We start from the raw sequence: 26,048 nt of genomic DNA on the forward strand, positions 1-26,048 counted from the left end.
GTCATGAGATGGACTGCGATGATGCACGTGAGTGTGTAAAGCGCATGGCGCTGAGCAAATGGAAGACATTATTTTTCCTGGAATAAATGCTGATTATTTTTCAAGTCTAGTGTGCACTAAAATTTTTCTTCCTGCTTGGGAGAAAGTGTCCAGATGGCTTTGAACCCAACCTTGACATGATGTGCCGGTTATTGTCTCTTAGCACTAAAGCCTTTCTCAGCACGCTACTCCTTGAGCGAGTCCTCCTTTGCTCCTGCTCCAGGCTGTTTGTAGAACCGTGTCTTTGTGGAGGAAGGGGGCCTCCCAGAGCATCTTCTAAACCAACTTCCAGTCCACATTGGTTTTCCTTTTACAGGTGATGATTCTGCTTCTCCTGGAATGCCTCTGATGATGGGGAGGCTCACGCTTCCATTTGTAAGGCTATTCCACTTTTTAAAACTTCAGATAATTAATGATTCCTTTTTCCTTATATGAACCCCTAATCAATTTCCCTGGAGTAGAGGGAAGAGGTAGAGATGCAGGTAAGATGGATGATGTGGGCCTCAAAGACAAGGATGGTGGTTCACTGGAGAAGACATGCCCTTCCAAAACACTTCCAGATGACAGCCCTGCAGGAATGGGAGCCCAGATTTCCCAGAACCAGGGCTGTGTTTGGCTCTGGGGTGGCTTCATTCATGTGGAGTGCCAACTGTCACCCTTGAAAGGAGGTTGTATTTTATTTTGTTAAATACCAAAATTAGAAATTGAAATTGAATCATTAAAAAAAAAAAATTCAGGCTCACCCATCCCCCCACCCAGTGGTGGGTATTAAGGAGGGTGCGCACTGCATGCAGCACTGGGTGTAGGGCACAAACAGTGATCTTAGAACACTGAAAAAATAAAATAAAATAAATTTTAAAAAGAAACCAAAAATAAAACCAAAAAATAAAAAAGAAACCAAAAATAAAAAAGAATCCAAAAATTAAATTCAATAACATTTTACTTTTCAGAAAGAAGAGGAACAGGTAGTCACCTCTCTGTATGGAGTACCTCTCCCTCACCCTAAATGCAAACCTTGGGGTGGCAGCCCCTGTCACTCTCCTAAAGGATGGTATTTTCACATCCCTCCAATTTTTAAGAGACAATCGTACTCTTCATTTTTTTGCAAAATGTCAAGGTTTTGAAGTTAGCTTCATGTCAAAGATTTTATAAAGACTACATTAGCCACACAAAATATCCTCTGGGAGGTGAATGTGGCCCACAGAACACCAGTCTGCAATCTTTGCTGTCCTCGATCAGCCACCTCAGTCTTGGTTCTTCTCTTGAAGACCAAATGGAAACAATCCATTCTCTGCTTTGCAAGACAGGCCTCAGAGACTTGAAGACGTCTGTGTATCTTCTCTGGTATTTTCATCACCAGGGTAACGATCATTAGCAATGTTTTCCTTCCCTGTTTTTCAAAACTTTCAGCCTTGTCACCATGTACTCAGGCTTAGGACCCTTGAAAGTAGATTATTAGAAGAAAGGCACTCATCTGCTCCTATCTGTATTTGCAAGCCATAGCTGTCACATTTACAAAAGAGGTCCCTTGTTAAGGACCAAATTCAAATCACACAATTCAGTTTTGTTTGTTTGTTTGTTAGTCTTAAGTTACCCATTTTTGATATATGCTTTGGAAGTGAGGGAGTCTCTAGACATACACCTTCAGGGTTTAATTTGTTTACTGTTGTCAATAAAAAACAAAGCAGCGACATAAGTTGGGCAACTGATTTTTTTCTTTTTTAATGAAAATCTGGGGCTATTAGAGCCAAAAAAAGAACTTGCATACCACCTTGTTAGCCCAGAGGTGGCAAATCAGTTTCACGTGAAGGGCTGGCTCACATGGGGGTGGTGGGCTGGGCAAGAGTCCAAAGAAAGAAGACCAGGAAAAAGCAAGAGGACAGGGGTCACATGGGTGTCACCTACTTTGCCCTTCCTGATATTTTACTGGTAAGGAGACTGAGGCCAAGAGCAATATTTTGACTATTCAACTGAAGCCAAACTTGAGCTGAGGCCTATATCTCCTGACGTCTCAGATCTCTGCTTCCTGCTACAGTATTTCTAGACTATGTCCATGAAGCCCTCTGGGTGCTCTCCACAGTGGTGTTTCAGAGATCTCTGGGAAAGTGCAGGCTGGTCCAGTTGGGTACAAATTCTCTTCCACACTTCAGCCAGCAAACGGCTCTACCTCCTCTTCCTCTTCTTCTTTGGAGCTTTGGTTTAAGAATTTGTTGGAAAGGGGGAGCTGGGTGGCTCAGTTGGTTAAGCATCTGTCTTCAGCTCACGTCATGATCCTACGTCATGATCTGCCTTCAATCTCAGGGTCCTGGGATTGAGCCCCTCATCAGGGTTTCTGCTCAGCTGGGGATCTGCTTCTCCTTCTGTCCCTCCCCCTGCTTGTGCTCTCTCTATCACAAAAATAAATAAATAAAATATTTTTTTATAAAAGATTTTGTTGGGGGGAAAAGGCTCATTGGTTAAAGAAACATTGGAGAATCACTGCATTTTACCACGTTATTTTCCGTATTTTATAATTGACTGATGAGTTAATCAATCAATCAATTCAGTTGTCTCTTTTATTCAGCAATTACTGTTTAGAAATCAATTTGCCAAGCACTGCTGGGAATTAAAGAAAGGAGTCCCCTCTCCTTTCCATCATATACACACACACACACACACACACACATACATATGTATGTATATGTATATATACATATGTATGCATATACATACATATGTGTGTGTGTGTGTGTGTGTGTGTGTGAGTATACCATAATACTAAAGAGTATACAATTTACTTGAAGGTCAGATATATGAGTAACCGTTTATTGTAAAACAATATGTAATTACATTGAGGGAGCACAGAAGGAGTTATGACTTGGTTGTTGGGAATCAGGATGCTTCATGGAGGAGGCAGCTTTGAATTTAGCCATAAAGGATGAGCCTCATCCATGTTAATTTTTGGTCCCCTGGTTCAGAGCCCATTGGAACGGTACTGCAAAATGGAGCCATTGTATGAAGAAAGAGAGGTACAAAGGTAGTAAAAGTTCATGCTGAGAGTGGTGATGGCATTACTGCACTGGAGTTTAAGGGACCTGTGGACTCCCTGCAGCTCAGCCTTGACTCACAAGGGAGTATTTTCTGATGTCCATCACATGCTTTACATGGATTTGCCCTTTTGAAACATTAATGCAGTGGGCCGGTATGGATTCTGAATTGACTTAGTAAGTTAAAACTATTACCACTATCAGGCTGGCCAATAAATCTTATCTTGTTAACAAGAGTTCTTATAAGAGACAGCTAAGTTTTGGAAATTAGAATAAAAGCTATGGCATGTACTCTTGGTTGGTGGCCCCAAAGATCCCTTCCCTAACCACTACCTTCCCTACTGTCTTTATCTAGAGAAGCAGCAAAAGGCAAACAGTCCCTTTACAAGCCACTAGTACAGTTACAGTTGACAATATGACCTGATTCTGGCAGATGACACAGGAAAAAAAGTTGGCTAGAAGTTTCAACCTGAATTAGAACCAGAGTCTAGCCCTTTGGCTCCTTCCCTGCTGTGTGATGATATAAGGCCTAGAGGAAGAGTAACCATCCGGTGACCCTCAGCAACAGCCACAAGATGAAAAGCAAGGGACTAAGGATGTAGACGGAAAACCCAAGAATTATTTGACACCTTAAAGTCTTCTTTAAACAGCAGTCCAGAATCTAGCCACTCTTAAGCATTTCATTATGTGAGAAAATGATATCCTATTTGTTAAGGTCATATATGTATCCAGCCAGAGTAACTGCTATAAAAATAACACCCCCAAATCTCCATGTCTTGACTTAATAATTGTCAGTATCTTGCTCACATAAAATCCAATGAGGCTTTTCTTAAATGGGTCAATTTCCAGGAAATTTCCAAGAAATTGTTGTTCATTTAGTGATTCAGGGATTCAGCCTCCTAGTGTGGGATGCTGTCATCTTGAGCTTGTGACCTTCCAAGATCACTGCTGAAGAAGATGAGATGTGGGTAAAGCTTTCTGAACTTGCTTGGCGAGGAATTGACACACCTCATTTCAGTCCGTATTCCAACGGTTTGTCAGTAGAAATATGGTGCTACCTCAGTGCAAGGCAAATGAGTAATGGAGTCTCTGCCAAGAAAGTTGCTTCCCAACTCTGTGCTATGCAAAGGAACCCAGATCTTTAATGGTAGCTAGCTCCCGCTGCCATAATCATTGCTAGTAGAGTTTTCTATTACTTGCACTCAAAGGCATTCTTTATGTAATAGCAGAATAAAGCATTTACTGCATGTACTCAGGCAATACTTATGGTGCCCAAACTTCATTCAGGGCACTGAACCTGCAATCAAGTGGCCTTCATAATAGATGGAAGCTGCTTTCCTTACTCTTTTATGAGGGAGGTAAGAGTCACACAGGAACCAGTCATCTGTAATTATCAGCAATATTTTTAAAAAGTGCATGGCATCTAGTGTGAGCTCAGTAACAATATTGGAGTTGAGTGAATTCAAAGGAGAGGGAATATCAACATGAATAGTTCTCTAGGGAACACTTCTTGGGCAGAGCCCACTGGAAAAAGGAGGGCAATACTTTACACTTTCCACGAGGCTCTAGTTCCTTAAAATAAATGCATCCATCCCTTATAATTATTTATCCCATAAACACTATTATTCATTCGCAAAGCAAGCATGGTATGGGTGGCAGTACTAAGATTATAGATACTGAATGAGTAAGATATAATCCCCGCTCTTGGAACACTCAAAGGGTATGATGAGAGACACATAAGTCAAGAGTTTCTCTGCTTGCCAAAACCAAGAGAGCTTAGAAGAGGAAACAAGGGCCAGGGTGGAGGAAGGCACCAATAGGAGAGAACTTGGTAAGTTGGGTCTTGGAGGAAGTTTAGGAACTTTTCAGTGATGAAAGAAGGGAAGGAATTTCAGGCAAAGTAAATGGCATTACCAAAGGCATAGAGGTGAGCAGATCCTGGTAAACGGAGAGAGAAGTGAGTACTCAACACTGGATATGTATGGAAGAGGGAGGGTTGGTGGGAGATGGCTTTTGAAAAGCAGACTGGGCCATGTGATGAAGGACCTTGAATGTATTCAAGCTGCAAGTTCAGCTACAAGTTAGAAAACCATGAAGAAGACTTTTGGGTGACTCGCACAAGAGGACTTGAGCAAGGCAACCTCAGAGCTGGTCAGTAGCTCAGTGAGGGTCACCATATGTTCACCTAATTTTTTTTTTTTTTTAAGCTCAGAATACATGACATTTCCAGGTCAACCAGGGTAACCAACTGTCCCAGTCATCCTGGCACTGAGGGGTTTCCCAGGATTTGTGACTTTTTTTTTAAAGATTTTATTTATTTATTTGACAGAGAGAGATCACAAGTAGGTAGAAAGGCAGGCAGAGAGAGAGGAGAAAGCAGGCTCCCTGCTGAGCAGGGAGCCCGATGCGGGGCTCGATCCCAGGACCCTGAGACCATGACCTGAGCCGAAAGCAGAGGCTTTAACCCACTGAGCCACCCAGGCGCCCCTTGTGACTTATTTTTGCTAAAAGAAAGAAAATCTCAGGCAAACAGGGATGTTAACGACCTTAATGCCTCCCCTCTCAGCTGCAAGATAGCTGCCACCGTCTCAAGCTTCACACAGAAAACAGGCTATCTTTTTTATATACTTCTCTTTTACCAGGAAGAAAGTAGCTTTTCCCTAAAGCCCCAGCAGACTTTCCTTTATATCTCAAGAGCTGGGTCATATGCCCACTCTTAGTCCAAAGAAGAATGAGATCATGGTAGATGGCTTGGAGCAATCACAGTCTGTCCCCTAGTTTGGGCACATTGTGGCCAGACCTTAAGCTGGACTCTGCTGGTATGGAAGAGAAACGGTTTGTGGTGGCTAACTCACAGTACATGCCACAAATGCCATGCCAGAGGTTTAGGAATTTATTCTGAAGGCAGTGGTATGTCTTCAAAATTTATAAGCAGAAGGAAATAGGCCATCACTTACTGTTTTAAGCTTAGAAGCAGTATCAGAACTGAATTTGCAACAAGAGTGAGAGGAGAGAGATTTGTTAGTGGATTACTCCAAGAATCCAGACAAACTATAAGAAGATTTGAATTAGGACAGTGATTACAGTTAAGCAAGTGAAGGGCTGGATTTGGAGGAGGTGATAGGACATTCATCTCACTTGATGTGAATGAAAACCTTGCACAATACTCTGGTCAGGCTGTGAGTGTCCCCCTTTGTGTAGGAGACAATACTCTCACAGGTATTAGAGGTGACATGGCCAAGTGGCACTCAGAGGACCAACATCACCTGCCTACCACAGATAACCTCCCATGCTCCCAGAGTGGGATTTCTCCCTTTGCCTGGATGTTGGACGTGTTCTCCACCAGCTGGCTTGCTCTTCTGGGGCCTCCGCATCTACCTGGCGCCAGGTGGGTGTCAGACTGGGCAGAAAGCCCTCATTCTTTGTAGTTAGCTTTGTAGATGATGATTGCAACAGGATGTGTTGATTAATCAAATCTGCCTCAGCAGACACGAGCAGTAATATAGACTTGAGAGAAAGAACGTGAGGTTGGCAATGTAAGTTCAAGGATTTGCCTCCCACTCCTGGGATTAGTCTTGCATTATTGTACACATGGTTTGCAAGTGAAATCAGCTAATCTCCCAAAGACCTCTGTTACTGGAAAATTAACCCAGTGGGAAATCTAGTCTGGGGTAATGCATTCTCCCTGGTGAGTCATGAAAAGGGCTACGAGGGAGCTATTTGGTGAATGGTGGCTTCGGTGGCATTACTGAATGAAAAGAGTTGTTGGGACAAGAATTAGCACGTATTATGTCTGTGTCACAGCACCCTGTTTCTTTCCTTATTGGTCTTAGCTCATATGGCAAGTAGATATTCATAAATGTGATTTCTAAGTTTTTGTCCACCTACCCATAGAAGGTCAGGGTGATGCCTCATTTGCTTACCACTCTCTTTCCAGAGGCTAGCCAAGTAGTTGGCACATAGTATATGTTCCATAAATATTTGTTGAATTAATTTTTTATTCAATGACTACTCTGTATCAGTTACTACACCAACTCTTTGAAACCTTCCTAAATCCCTATAACATAAACAATGAAAGTGAACTTGTTTCTATTTTATAGACAATAAAACTGAGAATCAGAGCTGTAGTGTGAGTTAACTGTGGTCATACATTTAGTGACTGGGTCAGCTACGACTTGAACCCGAGGCTGTCCCCACATCCCATACCGTTTTTCCTCTGAAGGCTCTTTGGATTTTCATATCATGTAATGATATTTCTCAATACGGAGAAACCCAGTGTTGGTTTAGCTCTGCCCCACACTTTATAGTTGAGAGGCTCTAGGCCCTGGGAAGCCGAGCATTTTGTCCAAGTCCAATTAGTGCTCAAGTCTAATGTAGCCAGCATTGTTTTCAACAGGACCTTGAAGTTCCTTTAAGATAAGGTAGGCACTAATTCAGAAAGAGCCAGAGCTTGTGGGTTGGATTTGACCTATATTATATCTACAGCATTGTTGGAGGTCTGCATTGCTGAAAGATATGAAAAATCTCATCCAATACAAGTTTCAAAATCTACATGATTGTTTTCTGGTACTCGGCTTTCCCTGAATAGTGTGCCTTTTGAATGAAGGGAAGGCAAGCCTCGGGCTTTTGGAAAGCCACTGCAAGCTTTGCCGTTGAAAACTTCCAGGTCTGGATGTGATATAGACTCTGGTAAAGTACTTAAGCTCATAAAGGTCTAACGCTTCTTCCAGACTCCTTACAAGCGCCTCACTGGCTCAGCGTGCACAAACACACAAGAGAACGTGGTGTCCGTGGCTTGGACAGCCCCGCACACGTGATTTGGGAGGGTGCATTGCTCCAAGGCCAGAACCCTTTGCCCTGCCCACCCCCGTCCTACCCTGCCACTTTCTTCCCCAACACACTACCTAAGTCTCTTCTTCAAACATTCATTTGTACGTCCTTGAGTTTCAACCTGGGAAGGATATTACCTGCATGAGGTTAAACTTGCCATTCGGCTGAAAAGCACTGAGAAAACCTCAGGTTCTATTGGCTATTTGCGCATTTTCTACTTCCTGAGCTGGGCTCTTTCTCCATGCCAGAGACTGTGCCAGGGCCATGGTGCCAGACACATATGAGGAACACTCAGCTCCTGCCTGTGGGGCTCTTGCCATCAAGTGGGGGAAGGAGTCACATTATAGACCTGGAGTGGTCTTGTGTCATTTCTTTGTACCTCACTGGGCTTTGTCCTTCTCTGTGGTGTTGTGCTGATGTTGTCCTCTAGCTAAAAGAAATATGAGTGCCCCAATCCACACATGACAACCCCTGGGGGACAAGAAAACATTTTTCTCAATAGCTCTCCCTTATAAACAACAATTTCCTTTTCCAGAAGTCTGAACAAAATATTCCCTTGGTCTCAGTGGCCCAACTTGGGACCCATGTCCATTTCTGATCCAATCCCAGAAGCTGAGAGATAACATGGGATGATTGATATAGACCTAATTTCCTTTAAAAAAAAAAAAAAAAAGGAGGGGTATCTTTTCCTTGCAACCCCCCCAAAAAAAGAACTTGCTAGTAAAAGCAATTTCAATTTCATGTTTAGATTTCTGCCAGAGCATGGTTGCTTTATTCAAATGATTCCCCACAGCCCTCATTTACATGTCACATCATCGTCACCATCATCAGCTGGAAGGTGGATGTTTTAAACAAATGAATCACAAAGGAGAAAATCTATGATGATTGAGTGATAGATTCCTTGCTAATAGATAATTCACAATTTCTCTTTTCCATTCCTTTTGGACTTTATCCTAAAGGCAATGGGATGTCATCAAAATCTCTAAGCAAAAGGTGATAGACTGGCTCGCATTTATATTCCAGTGACTCACGTGGGTCACATCTGATGGGAAGCCAAAGTAATTACAACACCCTCATGGGACAGCAGTTTAAATCTGTGTGAGATGGATTGTCTTGAATACGCCTGCCTGCTAGGCATGTGGAGCAAACCAGGCTTGCAAAGATGGCCTGAACATGCTGCCCTAGTGGGCAGTAACCCTCTCCCCAGGTCCAGCAGCCCCGGATTGCTGACCATTGGTGACCCACACAGTGCAAGGCAAGAGATGGTCACAGGTCTTATCTCTGCACCAAAAGAAAAGGGAACAACACCTCTCTCAGTCTCTTCAGGGTGCTGGGATTGAAATTTTTGAGTAGCCAAGAAAGGTTCAACAAAGGTCCTCTTGGCTAGGACAGTGTAGAGGCTGTGAGGGAAATTCAGAACCTTGAGAAACATTTTTCTTGCACAGAACTATCCTACCCTTCTGCCAGGTCCCCACACACCCACATCTCTAGGAGTGAGCCTCTGAGTGCTATGCCTACTGTAGCAAAATTTCCTAAAGTGAGGATTTGCCCAATTATATTTAGTAGCTAAATCCACTGTTGGGATAAAATAAATTTTAACTAAGCAATTATTTGGAAATGTTCAGTTTTCTAGATATCAGTATGAGGTCCATGAAAGCTTGTGGACTGGCTACTTTAAAATACTCATATGACCCAAAGAAGAATACTGGATATCAGAAAATTCCTTGAATTTAAGTAGGTGTTCCCAACTTCCTAACTTCGTGACTTTTAAGATAAGTCACTTCTACTTTCTAAGCTCTCAGTTTCCTTAGCTGTGAAACAAAACCAAGACTTTTTCTCACTTCAAGAATTCAATGAGATAAAAAATCCGAGATTCACATGAGTCACGATTTTTACTCATCTGATAGGCCCACTTTTCTCCTCTGCAGGTCTCTGTTTTCTTACTTGGGAAACGGAAATAATATAATCTGATTTACTTGCTATAGAGTCAACAAGCCAAGAAATGCAGAAACCTTTGGTGAACTGTAAAGCTTGGCGCACTCCTGATCACTTAGTTACCCGGTTGATGCTTTGAGGGGACCAATCCAAGGGACACCCATAGCCCAGGAGTTGGGAGTTAGCAGGGAAGAGGAATGATCTTGAGAATTAGTCTTACCAAGAAGCCAGGTGCTCTCTTTTTTCCTAACACTAATTTATACTGCAAAGATTCTCTGTTCAGACCAAAATCTTATTCAGGCTTATTCAACTGTAGCTGTGGGCCTCTACAAATGGTTCTCACATGCCTCCTTTTCTCAGTAAGGGATTTTAGTCAGCTGAGGTTGGTTAATGGTGTTTTCTTTTCTGTTAATGGTTTTTTTTTTTTTCCTAAAGAAAAATAAATAAATAAATAAAAGAACACATTATTTTAAAAAAGTCAAAGTCTCCCCTCCCTTTAAGACTTCCTGTCCATAACTGAAGCCATCTTCCTAAAATTAGCAAAGCATTCCTTTTGCCACAAAACAACAGTCCCTTAAAAAAAAAAAAAAAAAAAGAAAAAGAAAAAGAAAAAGAAAGGCTGTTTCCTTTTTGGATGGAGATTTATGTAAGAGGATCAGACAGGGGAAAAAATGAGCTTTCATCCAGCTTCAGCAGTAGCTTCCCCATTTGTCCAAACTTGGCCTGCTGTTGGGATTACACGACACTCATTTAGGCAAGGTCTGCTCAGAGACAAAAACTGAGATCAGATGAGGCCAGATGCTTTAATTCTGTTACACTCAAGCTGGAGTGGTCCAACATAGTCTCCTGGAAGTCTTATTAAAACACAGACTGCTGGGTCCCAACTCCAGAATTTCTGGTCAGAAGGTCTGTGGGGCCTGAGAAATTGCATTTATAACAAATCCCCTGGTGATGTTGATGTTGCTGTTCCAGGGGACCATAACTCTAAGTTAACACTTCTCAGTTCCCAGCAAAGTTTTGAGAGAAGAAACCACTGTGGCCAGAACCACTGTGACTGGTGGTTGACGTCCAGTTTCCTGGTGTTGGAGGGCATAGCTACAAAATCTGAGTATTTGCTTTCCATCCTGGTGTGGTCCTCTCAGCCCAGGCAAGGTGCTCTTGGGTCACTCTCTGGCTTGTCTCCCTGGGTCTCTGTTTCTGTTCTGCTTCATAAGAGGCTCAGATCTTTTCTTTTCTCTTAAGAAGTTATGTGAGAATTGTTGGGAAAACAGCACAGATTTTGGTTTCAGGCTCCTTTGTTTGCTGGGTATGTGATCCCAAGCAAGTGAAATAACTTTCCTGAGTCTGTTTACTTGTTATCAAATATGAACAAAAATAATACTCTACTGGAGTGGTCTACAAACCTGGCTATGGTCCCTCTCCTCTCCCAAATCTATTTCCCCTTAACAGTTCCCCTTCTTGGTAATGACATCTGTACCCAACCAGCTATCCAAAGACCCCTAGGAGCCATTTTTGCACCACTCTCTCTCTTTAGCACTTCCTATATCCAACCAACCACAATGTCCTGTCCATTCTACTTTCAAAATGTACCTTGGTCCTGAATATTCCTCTCCATTTTCATTATCCACACCACCCCCCACCATCCTCACCAAGCTCTCATGAATGGATTAAGGACCTCAATATGAGAAAGGAATCCATCAAAATCCTTGAGGAGAACACAGGCAGCAACCTCTTCGACCTCAGCCGCAGCAACATCTTCCTAGGAACATCGCCAAAGGCCAGGGAAGCAAAGGCAAAAATGAACTGTTGGGATTTCATCAAGATCAAAAGCTTTTGCACAGCAAAGGAAACAGTTAACAAAATCAAAAGACAACTGACAGAATGGGAGAAGATATTTGCAAACGACATATCAGATAAAGGACTAGTGTCCAAAATCTATAAAGAACTTAACAAACTCAACACCCAAAGAACAAATAATCCAATCAAGAAATGGGCAGAGGACATGAACAGACGTTTCTGCAAAGAAGTCATGAATCCAAACTCAATCACAAAAAATAATTTTTGGTATATCTTACCAGTTTCCATTTCATGTAGGGAACTATAAAGTCCATATCATGGGCTACAAAAGACCTACAAATTCTTCTGGCTCTGATGATTACTAGATGAACACCTCTTTCATGTTCCTTTGACTCTTTGGGGTGTACCCAGAGGAGCTGGTCTTGGGATCCTTTAATATGTCAAGTACTTTCCTGACTTGGTTCCTTTATACAAACTTTGAAGGACATTCCTTGACACAGAGACATATTAAAATATGAAAAGTATATGGGACTACATATGTCAACCCCATATGCATGGGAATAGAGAAGACTAGATGGAAATAATAAAAAATACTTATAACAGTTGTCTCCTGGTGATAAAAGCTATTTTTATATAATTTCATTACAATTTATCTCCATTTTTTACAATAAATTTGTTTACTATTATTCTCTCTCTCTCTCTCTCTATATATATATATATATAATAAAAATGTAAAAAGAAATGATGAAGATTTAAAGTTACTTTTTAAAAAACTTGGCCTTAAAGAGAAAAGCCGTGGCTTGAGTTTCTTAGGACAAAAAATGGTGAAGTGAGAAGATTGATTCTGAGCTGGAGGTCTGAGGTGGTGGTTCTAAAATCTAATTATGACTTCTCTCCACAGTTCAGTATTAAAATTGAGAAAGCTGGACCCATCACCTTTTCAGCAGAATTCTGTAAGTGCAAGTAGGGATCTAACTTCTGATGTTGCCTCTTATTCAGTTTCTCAAAGACAAGTGAGATCCAAGCATCAGTCTTTGCGGATGAGGTAAACTCACCTGCTGGTTTATTTTGGTAACTCTCCTTCTCTCCTCCCATCCCTGCTTGTCCCCTGCCTTTACCCTCTCTGTCTCCCTTCTATCCCTTCATCTCTTCCTGCATATCCCACACCTCCCTTTCTTTTCTTCTTGCAACAAACACTTGATGACTCCCTTTCACAAGCCAGAAGAGAGACATCCTAATAATTCAACCACCCAGCACACAGAGAAAGAAATCAACAGACTTGTTAAAATCTTACTTTTCTTGATATTCTATATCTTTATCCTCTCTCTTCTTCTAGAGAAGATTTTAGTCCTGAATGCATTAAATACACCATGGGCAAGTAAACATTACTGTGTATCCAGAGAACAACATATTTGCTGAGTACATTTGTTTTGTCTGTAGTTAGACAGGAGAATAAGCTGCTTCGAGTTTAGTTTCATTTATGATCCCTGATGACTTACCATGACTCATGAATAAATAAGAAGGTATAATATTAGTAGGAGAAGTAAAAGAGGAAGGAAGGGAGGAATTTGTAATAAGGAAATGATAGGGATCCATGATGGACATTGACAAAGTATGTTACAAAAGGGCCTTTCCCTTGTTATGATGACATGGCGGCAAACTCTCAGCTCCAATTTTTTAGTGACCAACAAAGGGGGATGGAGGCTAATAAAAACAGTTACACAATTCACTGAACATGTGAGATAAAAACTGACCTGTTTTTCAGCGGTAGAACTATGCTTAGTATGGAAAAGAGAAAGAACCCCAACTCTGGATGTAATGAGCAAGGTCACCCACAGCAACCTGACAGAGGACATGATGTTAAATTCTGTAGGCCTGTCACTTTCTCAGTATGAACTGATGCCAGCACAGCTAAAGCCCTCCTGTGGTACAGCTCAGGTCCCCAGCATCCTGCTAATCTGGCTTCATTTGTGACAGATTGCAGAATTGAAAGAACAGTGTTGAAATCTATATCTTAGGGGGTTTCTATTGCCTGAAGACCTGATACATGAATTTATTTTTTCATTCAGTAACACTTATTGAGTACAAAATACACACCAGATGTTGTGTCACATGCTGTAGCAACTGAATCAGTTCTTGGTGGTGGGCAACATGAGACTTAGTTAGCAGTGACTCATCAACAAAAGAGAGTAAGGTCATTTGAGGCATCCTTTCTTCTATGCATCAAACCTTCCATTTGATCATTTGATATCGCTGTAAGTATTTATTGAGATTCTGCATACGCTGGGCACTGTGCTAAGTGCTAGGATCAGAAAGATGAATAAGACAGGTTCCTGCCTTCAAAGAGTCACTGCCTAATGAGGGAGAAAGTTCATGTTCAGTCTGGTACTACAGTGAGACTAGGGACCAAGTACTATGCATGCTCAGAGATGAAAAATGAACAAATAAATGATTTTTCTTGTAATGAAGCCCCAGAGAAAGAACTTCTGTGACTGGTAACTTTCATTAGATAGAGTAGAGATGGTCATGAAGGCAGAGATAAAGTGAACAAGGGTGTAGAAAGGAATGAGGGCACCTTAGAATGTGGGAATTAGCTTCTGAGCCCTGAAGATGGGTGAATTTGGGCTTGGGAACACTTATGCCATTCAGGAGATTTGGATACAGGACCTGAATGGGATCCAACACAACCATATGGAGTTCTGAAGGTCAGGGCAATATTTAATACAGCACCCAATTCAAAGTGTCCATTACTTGTGCTGTCATTTGGTCATATCTACTTTGCCTAGGAATGTATTGCTTAAACATCAAATGGGATTTAGATACTAGATGCTTGAGCAGAGGCCATGAGGACAGAAACTGACTTGATCTTAAAAGTACTGGAGTCGAGGTGATGAAAGGTCAGCAGAGTGGAGGTTGTGGTCAGAGGGTCACCTGGCCTTTCTGCATCCTCAGACAGAGAGCATACACTCTAGCAATGAGAGCCAAGTGCTCTCTTCTGTCTAGAGTGTTGGTAGCCTGTCTTACTCAGAACAGATCTTTTGTGCAGTGTGGGTGGTCTACAATCCTAAGACTTATTTTCAAATGCAACCTCATCAATCTACTATGCTGGCTTGTATCTCAAATATTGATCTCCTTGGGGAAAATGAGTCAGCTCAGTGTAAATTTTTTTGGGTAACCTTTGACCCTGATGAATTTTGAAGAAGGCTACTCTCTTTACCAAGCTTTCCAAATTGAAAAAAAAATAGATCATCTATGTATATGCAATGGTAATAATATCTATTATTAATATTAATTACATAAGGTATAATTAATATAATACTAAGAATATATTATATTATATATAATATAGTAATAATAATATCTAACTTCTCGGGCATGTATTCTGTGGCAGGAACTTCTATATATTATATGTATAATTCTTTCAGTACCTCTATAGAGGGGATTTCTTGGATGAACAGACTGAGGTGCAAGACTGCTAAATCACTTGCTCAAGGTCACACTTTGGGCTGGGATTAAATTTAGACAGTCTGACTGGTGGCTAGCTCTTAATTGTTAGACCTTGGTATATCTATGTCTGTATCTATATATACAGATACAGATATATCTATATCTATCTATCTAGAATTAAATGAATGTTTGTAAAGCTCAGTAGAGTGCCTAATACATGGAAGGGCCACAGGGTCTGTGGAACGATGGTGAGGGAAGTAGACTCCAGGGCCAGAGCTGCCTGAGCTCAAATCCTACCTCTGCCACAAATTAGATATGTGATTGGGAGTGAAATCACTTCATGCCATCATGCGTAAAATGGAAAGAATGTTTACCTGTGTGGTTATTGTAATGATTAGATGAAGACAATGTTCATACTCGTGTAAGTGTGTGCCACGACTACTGTCATAATCAGTGTGAACCCAAAGTGTGGGAACCAATCCTTTCCAAGCAGGTCAGGCTAGATGCTCCTTCAGTGGCCAATGGAATTCAGTGACCACTGGAACTGGGGGTAACATGTCGATCTTGGTGGGTCTCACACATGCTCTGGCTCACATGAAGAAATGAGGGTAAGTCATTTCAGTCTGGGCCCTTTCCCCCCAAACCCCATGGGAGAGAGATGTGTCAGGCCAGCCGTGCAGGTCACTGGGTACAGATGCCCCCAGCCTTTGAAGACCTGAGACGTTGGGAATTGAAAGGACAGGCGCCCCACTGGGCAACGGTTCAGCTAAAAGTTCACATTGCTGCACATTTGAGAACTTCCTGACCAGCCGCCCTAGTGTCAAAGGGTTCTGAACCTCTCCTTGTCTCCAGCCCTGACATGGAATTGTGAGCGAACGCTTGCGTTCACAAGACGGCACAAGGCATCAATGGGCTGATTATGTCAAGACATCTGAAGACAAAGCAAAATGAACTTCAAAAGACTTAGGAAGGCCTGGAATCCCCTTTCAGAAGTCAGAAAGTTCAGTTGTTAAAATTCCCATATTGGACTCACATTTTGGCTTTGAAATTACAGCTCAGATGGCAAACAAAATTCTTTACTGTATTTACACTTCTGATAAAACTGGATCACCCTTGACTCTTGTTTAAAAAGATATTTATCTTTTCATGGAAAAGGCTTCCCTTTTGAATGCCATTTCTACATTTACGCTATAGCATTCACACTTCTTTCATATATATGTGTGTGCATATTTATACACATATAGTTTTCCCCTCTCAAATGGAAGGAAGGGATGGGAGTTGGAAACCTTAATACATCTTTATTATTATTGTTATATAGAGGATTGCATGTTCCTTGGACTTTGAAAAGGAAATAATTTCCAGCTATTTAGCTTGGCAAGTCTAGAAAAAAGGCACACAGGATCTAATGAAAGGATTTTTTTTAAGGAAGGAAAGGATTTTGTGAAATGGATTTTAATAAAGGCACTTAGGAAATATAACTTAATCTAAAATATATTTTTAAGAATATACTTCCTGCCTATTTGTTCTTTTTAAAAAATATGTAGTGCATTCCATTTTTACACAGCGATATATGCAATTTCCTGGTTGGGGATTGATAGCAAAAGGCTGTTCTGAAGTCAAGCAGGTTTAAAGAAAACTCTTATTATAAAATAAAACACAGAAACAGTAAATCATTCTTTTTCTTTGTACCCTTTTCATTTTGAACTATAAACAACAACAACAACAACAACAACAACAACTAGTAACATACTCTTTTTCTTTGCATACATAGGGATTTTAGGAAAGTATTGCCTTTGCTGCAGGAGAAATAACCCAGACGAAAAAGAAGTAGCACATTACAAAATCTGCAAATCCCAGAAGTCCACAGCTTGAAGACAAACATATAGCTTAGTGGATTATAAGGCTAACACTCACTTAGACCAAGAAATAGAAATTTCCCAGATATTCCAGAAACCCTTCACATGTGTTCCCTTCCTCTCTCCGAAAATAACCACTATCTTGACTTTTGGAGTAATCACTTCCCTGTTTCTTTATGATTTTGTTACCCATGTGTACATTCTTAACACTGCAGTTTATTCTTACTCACTCTTAAAAAGCTGATAAGTTTAAATTTTTCTTTTGATCTACTGGCTCTCCTTCCATCCCTTGCTTTTGCTTACAATTTATCGTTGAAGATCTTTGGTGGTTTGTCCTGTGGAATTTCCTACTTGTCTGGATTTTGCTGATTGGGTACTTATGGTGCTGTTCAACATGTTTCTCTGTCCTCTCTGTAATCTGCAAATCAGAAGCTGGATCCAGAGTCCAATAAAACTTTGACTCAGTCATTTTGGCAAGACCACAGGAAGTGGCATGTTATTTCATTAGATAGCATATGTCTGGTTGTCTCTCTTTCTATTATGTCAACAGCCATTGGGGCTCATTGCCTAGACCTATTAATTTAGTGGAGATTGAGAAATGGTGACATTCTAACTCAACATCTCATTTTACTTTATATCTGGAATAATTTATAAGGAGACACTGCCCTACTCTATTATTTGGTTACATAGTTGTATAGTTTATATATAGAAGTCAGGAAAAATGCTTGATTTTTTTCTTTTTACCTATTTTTAACATAATGAATTGGTGCTTGGTGTTCCTTAAAAGTTAATAATTTGAGTTTTTAGAAAACATCATTATGATTCATGAATTTAAGCATATTAATGGGTTTAAACACAGTACCTTTCTTATCTTTATTCAAACCTAAATTGTCCCATTTTTGGCCACCAGAAATTTCTTAATATTGGTAGCTGAGTCCTTTTGACATGACCTAATTAGTCTTTGACAGCATCTTTTATATTTGGTAGGACAAAATGTCCTTGGTAGTTCCTATCCCAACCTTGGAATTAACTATTTCTCTAAGAAACTGTGGTTTCTTCTAGTAGGAAATTATATTTGAAGATCACAATCTGGGCACTCCAGATGCTTATTGCAGCTAGATTAGTCATTTTCTAGACATTTTTGTTGGGTTTATATATTTAAATATAAAATAGCTTGTAAATTCATAATGATGTTTCCAATTCAAATTCAGAGTTGCAGGATTTTTATTTAATTTCTTCTATATCATGTATGTATCTCCTTTCTTCAATACCAAAAGCCTTGGCCTTCAAGGACATAATGCATGAGAGAGTGAAAATATTCCATCATTATTCATTTTCTTTATCCCTCATGACATAATTATACACACAGTAGTCAGGATAACAATACTAATACTGCCACTACCAATTACAATTACTAAAAGCTGTTTTTAAAAGATTGAAGCTTCACTTTCATTTAGGGTTTGGAAAGCTACAAGAGAACATCTTTCACACCCTTAAAACAACAACAAAAAGCCATATAACCTACAAAGTCATATTTTTAGTCCAATAGAGATCTGATGTCTCCACACAAAGCAGATAAACTGAATTTCAAAGGTTAACAAACCCCTCTGAGAAAATATGAGACACACAACATGTTTTACCTCTGGCAGAATGTGGGAGGAAGAAGTAGTAGCCCTAAAAGTGGGTAAAAGCAATTAAAATTGTAACAACTTCTTATATGTCAAGTGAGGGATAGCATGATAATGTAGAAGTCTCAGACACAGGAGAGTCCTACATATGCTCAATAGCACTTTCCACTGGTCTGATTTGAATGCTAATGAGAAAGTTCAGGGACAGGAAAGAAGATCTGAGAGTAGGATCTCATTCTTCCACAGTGAGGATGAGTACCCTCTGTCAAAGTTTGAAGGTGGAGCAGGACTACTTGGGGTAGCTTGTCCATACCCTGGGCCCTGACTGGTGGCCACCCTAAGACAAGGGGAAAACATTCTCCTACTTCAAAGCAAAGGTTGGCTGCAGCACGGGAAGGGGTGGAAAACAAGCCCTCACTGGCAGCACTGAAATTAGAAAAACCCCTCTGTTGCTAGAAAAAGAAGAAAGCTCACTTATACCCAGGACCCTGCTTTGATGAAAAACAGATCTGCTGCCACTGAGGGTAGACAGGAAAATCACCCTCATCCAAGAACTTCTACCATTGCAAGGTAGAGTCGGAATGTGACACGGAGGAATGGGAGTTGCAAGAATGTTGAGAAAGGCAAACTTTAAAAACAAACTTTTGTAGATCATTTACATTTAGTGTAATTGTAAGCAAAACTGAATTTAAACTTACCACTTAAATTATGTTCTTCTCCTTTATTCTGCTATAAAATGTTGCCCAAATGTCTGAGGGTAATCCATATTCCCTTGATAAGTTAGTGGCTGTTTTTACCTGGATGCCTAAGGAATTTTTATCTTTTTCTTTTAAATATAGTAATATTTCTTGTTATTTCTCAGTATATATTAATATCCTCAGGTACACAATATGCTCTTTCAATATGAAATTTCAAATGTTGCTTAATTTTAGGAAACTTTTCTTGAATTACAGTCTTTAGAATTTATTCTGTTCCTTTGTTTAGGTTTTCTTCTTGAACTCTGGTTATTCACATATTGGAGCTTCTTCACTATCTTCAATATTTGTCATGTCCTGTTGAATATGATCTTTTTTCACTTATTTTTTATTTTAAAAATGTTTCTCCTTTCATCTATTATTTTTCTTGAAGCATTTGTTGTTTATTTGTTCTATGCTCCTTATAGTCCAGTCTTCTTTTCTTTTCTTTTTTTTTTAAAGATGCTTTTATTTATTTGTTTGACAGATAGAGATCATAGGTAGGCAGAGAGAGAGAGAGAGAGGGAGGAGGAAGTAGGTTCCCTGCTGAGCAGAGAGCCTGATGTGGGGCTCGATCCCAGAACCCTGGGACCATGACCTGAGCCAAAGGCAGAGGCTTTAACCCACTGAGCCACCCAGGCGCCCCCCTTGCCCATTTCTTCTTAAATAGCTGATGAGTAATTCTCTGAGAACTTTTGTCTTCATTGGACATGCATGATTGAACTATGACTTCGTCTTTTTCCAACTAGTCCATGATTCTGGGGGAATTCATTCATTCATTTGACATTCCCTGAGTACCTACCACTGCACATTAGGCAGCAGAGATGCAAAATTGATCATGACGCAATGAGGTCACAATCTAGGATGTCAGCTGTGAAATGATGACTTTCATGAAGGAAGGAACAAAAGAGAGTGGGGCTGGGGGCACTGTAGAGTGGAGAGAATGATCATCATAGATCTCTGGGCCTAGTCTTTCTGTGTAGAATAGAACAGGCTCCTACATTGCTCTTTTACTTATTTGCTTATCATCACTATTATCTTGATTATAATAAGGTACAGATGCAGAGGAATAATCAGCTTAAACTGTGCTTTCATATTCTTTCATTTGATTTTCACAATAACTCTAGTACACACTATAATTATAGGTGAGGAAATTGAGGTTGCAAGAGAAGTAACTTGTTTGGGGCCATCCTACTCAATAAGTGACAGAATCAGGATCTAAAGTTTGATGAGTCTGATTCCAAAGTTCTTCTAAAGTTTGATGAGTCTGATTCCAAAGTTATTCTTTGCTCCATAGCCTGATATCTCTGTTGTTTTTTTTAGAATTAGTTTGAGGATATTTGCAGCAGACTTCAGCCCACAAACACTTTTATAAAGTTCATGATGACAGAAATTAAGGACTGGCTCACCCAACACCCATCTCCATCTCTTTCTCTCTTGTCTGCCTTCACTACAGAGGCTAGAATATCTAGCCAGTCTAGAATATCTAGCCAGTTTAGAATATCTAAACCAGTCTCCCTAGGTTTAGACTTAGGTGGCCCTGTGATACATCTCTGACCATGAGATGTAAGTCTTCCAGTACTTCTGGGAAATGTCTTGCTTTCTTGATAAGAAGGACATGTGTGTCAGGTGTCTGGTCTTACCTTCCCATTCTTCACTCTTCAGTTGGATATAGACTTGATGTCTGGTGCAAGGGCAGTCGTCTTACATTGATGAGGAAAAGACCAAAAGACCAAAAGATACAGGCCCTGAATCAAGGTTACTGCTTGAGAAAATATGAGAACAATGATAAAGTAACCCTCTCTATGTTTAGTTCATCATTAGTTAAGCATATTGACTTTAAGAGCCAGAAGTGTTCCTAACCGAAACACTTGCCTTTGGTAAAAAATAAGGACATCATAGACTTTCAAAACTTACCTTATTCTAAGAAGTAGAAAGCATTTTCTTAACTAAGTAAAGTAATTCAGATACAACCAGGGCTAGAGTTCCACTTTTGATAGACCCTCTTTTTTAAAATCCTGCAGCATTTAACTTCATACTAAGCCTCGCCCAAGGCAGACCAGTGACTACTGTATTTGAGCAGTCAACAGTCATGCGGTTTCTGTTTACTAAGGCATTAACAGAAACATATACTGAAATATATACCACCACATAATAGATCCCAGATGTGTTATTACATTTTTAAAGAGAGAAAAAAAGATAGTTGGAGGAATAAGTAGCCAAAGAGCATTTTCTGTCCATGTGATCGGGCTTGGTGGTAACTAATCAGAGTGAAAACAAACCAAACTTAGAAGGCACGCAGAGGGATTAAGATTTGGTTCACCCTGTTTAAAATCAACAAATGATCACTGAGTCTTCCTCAGAGCCAAATTACCTGTGTTATCTCCTCTCAACAGCCTCATGCCTTTCTGGTTGTTATTCCAGTTCTAAAGACAATTAAAGGAAGGTTAATGGACTGCACGGCTCCAGCCACAGAGAAGCCAAACTGGGATTCAATCCCAGCCTGCCTTACTTTAAAGTCCACATGATTACTGTTTCAAATGACTCAAAAGCAATTATAATGTCTATAAATAGAAGAGGGAAAAGCATTATTTTAAAAAAGCAAATGCCATTCTGGAGAAGGGAGAAAGCTTCTCCTGGATGGCTCTAGGAAGGTGACCAGTAACCTTTGGTAAGTGGACATTACCAGAAGGCAGGCTTTGACTCCACTACCATCATCCTGAAAATCTCTACTTCCGGCCAGCTGTGTATCATACAACATGGCAGGTGTGTCTCTAAATGATGTAAATAAAAATAAGACTCTTATGAATCCTGGAAAAAAAAATAAAATCTCACCAGGGATATGGAATGCAGTACATACATACAAAGTGATTACACATCTATCTTTGTTGTTAGTCCCTGGTTTGGGGCTGTGTTCTGAATGACTGAGTTGCCTTGTAATCCATTTCTACATAAAGCAGTGAGCAGAAAGAGAGACAAATGTCCAACCAGAGCTATCCCACTGATCATCCCTCAAACTCTATAGATAGTGTGGATTCGTGAGCCATAAGAACATGCCAAAAGGGCAGCCACTACAAGAAGGTAACCTCACAGCCTGCTGTGATCTTACATGTACCAGAGGCAGATATGCACATGCCTCATCCCTTGGACATTTTTCTTTTAAAGATTCCTACAGGACTCTTTGGATTTGAGGGGTGAGTGTTATCCATCCAATGGACTTTGTTCCTGGGTCCTGTAAAAGGGCTTGTTGAATAGGTAGAATAATAGATGTTCTTTGATTGCTATACATTCTAAGGCAAAAGAGTAGCTGCTGGCAAACTCTTTAGGTGCTAGAGTGTGGATAGTGCTTACAGTTTAATGCAAGTTGATACACTCCTTGTACTCCACACCTGGAATAGCTAGATTCCCCAGAGAAGGAACCACAGGAGCTAGAAAGTTACTCATTTTGCTCTCCATTAAATATTTAAAACATCCCACATAGCTCTCAGGAGGCTTGGGGAGTCTTACAGGAGTAGACGGAAGGAGACTATAAATTACTTTCACCTGGATGGGTTTTGGGCCAAGGCATCCTAAATTTTAGGCACTCAGGAATGGAGGAAACTAAGGAAAATCCACTCCATAAATCCAGTGTAGAGTGGAGATACTAACCTACTAAAAAGGCTGTCCTCTGGAGGATACTCAGGACTTGCAAATTACTATATAATGATCTTATCCAAACTCTGGGTTGTTAACGTGAATATTGCCCAACAGAAGGACAATGAAGTTGAAGTAAATCCCTGTTCTTTACTCAGAAGTCACAGAGATGGGGCCCAAGATTCTCCACCAGAAATTATACTAAAAGACACTTAGGCTATCAAAGCTGAATCCAGTCCCCTGGGAGGGGAAGAGTTGGTCAGCAGAACAGGACCCTACTGAGGCTAGCCAGAGAAGCTGGAAACTAAGTAGCACAAAAACTCTTGATTAGCAAGGGAGTTGTGATAGAAGACAACCCTATGGCCTGGACCCACCTGGAGACTGGGACAGCTGACATTTGGGCATCTGGGCTTTCCCCCAGTGGAGAAGTCCCCAGTCTACTCAGCAACCTGGAGAATCACAGGATCTCTATGGGAGCTAAGTGGCCATGGTCACACCTCCAAATCATGGGACTGGGAACTAACTAACTTCCAAATCCCACAAGGTATGCAATGGAGTCTATTGATGCAGCCTCTTATTGAAGGACTTAGCTCATGAACCACCTGTTCTGCACACCTCCTTCAGCATTGGTCTCCATCCAGTATAATGGTCCTCAGACACATGTACACATTTCATGGCCCCTATTCTGATCAACTTGCTTCAAGCTGCCTTACATTGTGCTCTTCCTTCCTTCTGCTTTGCTGACTCATCTCTCTGTCATCCTGCAGACTCAATGCCCAGTGCCCAGTGCCACTCTCCAGTTTGAATTTTGGCTTCCCTCTTCATGACGGAGCGGACTCTCTTCCTGGCTGTCCTTACAGTTGGCACAGGTAAGCCTGGTGAAATTCCACCTCAGCACAAAGCTCCAAGGGCAGCTACTCTGCTGGGCATGCCTAGGCCCACTGACAAGACCCACGCAGTGACTGGGTATGTTGAAGCCTGCAGGTGGATGACTTTTTTGAGCCAGCAGCAATCTACTGGAAGAGAGAGAGAACAAGGTAACAAGGAAAAGGTTGGTCCTCTGATCTGTTCAGAGGCTCACAACATTTTTCAGCAAATTGTTGGTTTTCTTTCTTTTCTGAAGGTCCCCAAAGTTAGGGAATGGTGTTAGTATTAGAATCAGAAGGGATCAAATAATGGGATTTTTAAATAAAATCAGGTAGGGAAAGCCATAAAGGACAGTGAATTCCCCCAGGAACTAGGAACAGTAAGGCTCTGCCATAACACTTAGGCAAAGAGTGTGTATTTCCATGACCACAGAAACTGCAAAGTTTGGGAAGAGAAGGAGACCCTTAGAGGGATGTAGCCAGTCCCAGCTGACTTGATGGAAAGGATGCTGGGAAAAATGCTTTGTGCTCACTCTCCCTTCCCATTTTCTGCTGGTGCTGCCCATTGGCCTAAGTCAACAGGAAATCAGGGGGCAAAGGAAGGCTCTTGGTGTCAGCCACCCAGAGCAGGGTGGAGAAGGGAGACAATGGGTCTCCTGCAGGAAGAGGCTGGTGAGCCATGGGGCTACAGAGGGGATGGTGCCATCCGTAAGCCTATACCCATAGTCCCCTACCTGGGGAACTCTTTATCTGAGTAGACAAAGAGAGGGAAATGATTTTGGAAACGTACATTCACAAAAGATGTGTCAAAGAAGACTTTTTCCTGCTTCATAAAATGTGCTATCACCATCAGCATCTGATATAATTGTATATATCCCCCATCCTGGAGGATAAGCCAGACTCCGGACTAAATTCAAGTGTCCATTTTGAATTTGATATTGTGCTCTGATGGATATCCTTGGAATTACTGCCTTTTTAAAGGATCAAGAGGCACATACCCTGGAGACAACTGAGGTATCTGGGTAAGATAAGTGAATAAGGGAAGGACACTAATAATTAACGCATTTAACACCATCCCTGGTTACAAGCACTGTGGATGCATGTCCTCCAAGCTGTCCTCCCTCTCTATCCTAAGCAGTAATTCTGAGCAGCTGTGATTGGTAGACCAGATATTGTAGGGTCTCTGCAATTCCCCAGATACATGGTGATTTTCTACCCTCAGTAGAGATTCCGACAGATAAGATACACACATTACTGTTTCATTCTGTACCGTAGGTGTTGCAAAGATGTGAAGCTGGATGTAGCCAGAACCTCATGAGATGGGTGGATGAGACTCCTCACAGGGATTTTTTGAGTTGTTTCTTGACAGAAACCTTGGACTTCTGTGACAAGATCCTGAGAACCTTGGCTCTTCCCAAAGGCCAGATTTTCTGAAGGATTTTACTGTGTTCCCGTGAATCGACAGAGGAAGGAGCACTAGCAACAGAGCCCGTGTGACTACCTGAACTGACTCCGTGTTTTTCATAATGCTTTCCTTGCTAGAATCCAGTCCATAGAAAATCTATAAAAATATACAAAATATACTTTCTGCTGCATTTCTGGGCCTCAGGAACCAGATGACAGGTCTCACTTCCTACCAACCAGTGAGAATCTGTATGCTCAAATGTGATTTATTTATTTTCCAAACCACTGCCCCATAACTTTTTTTCTACCTCCCTCCTAGTCCTTTAGGGTTGATCTTTTGCTTGGACCAAGGTCCTGGACTTGTGATTCAGCCTTCCCTTTGTGCTGCTCCTTGTCTGGTCTTATGCAAGCTCTGAAACTCACTCTGCCTCCTGAACCCTGGCCTCACTCAGACTGTGGCTCAGGTCTCCACATGATCAGGAGACTCCATGTGAGGACTCAGTCCCTAGTAGTAAGAAGGCCACTTATGGAATCCAGGGTAAAGTGTTATGTAAACATGATTTTATATTATCCCACCACAGCTCTGTCAGGTAAGTAGGGATCCTCATTCTCATTTTCAGATAAGCAAAAAAGGTTAAAATAATCTACCCAAGGTCATGTGGTTATGAAGCGGCAGAACCAGAACTCAAGTTCATCTCTGTGTTGCAAGCACAATTGCATCCTAACTGGGAAAACTGGCGGGACTCACAAATAAGGGTATAGGAACTAGCTTCTCCAAATGAAGACAACTGCTTCCATCTGATAAAGACTGATTTTCTCTTTCTGCTAATTATTTCAGCATAGAGATAAGGGA

The sequence above is a fragment of the Neovison vison genome, chromosome 12 (assembly GCF_020171115.1).
Source record: "Neovison vison isolate M4711 chromosome 12, ASM_NN_V1, whole genome shotgun sequence".
NCBI lineage: Eukaryota > Metazoa > Chordata > Mammalia > Carnivora > Mustelidae > Neogale > Neogale vison.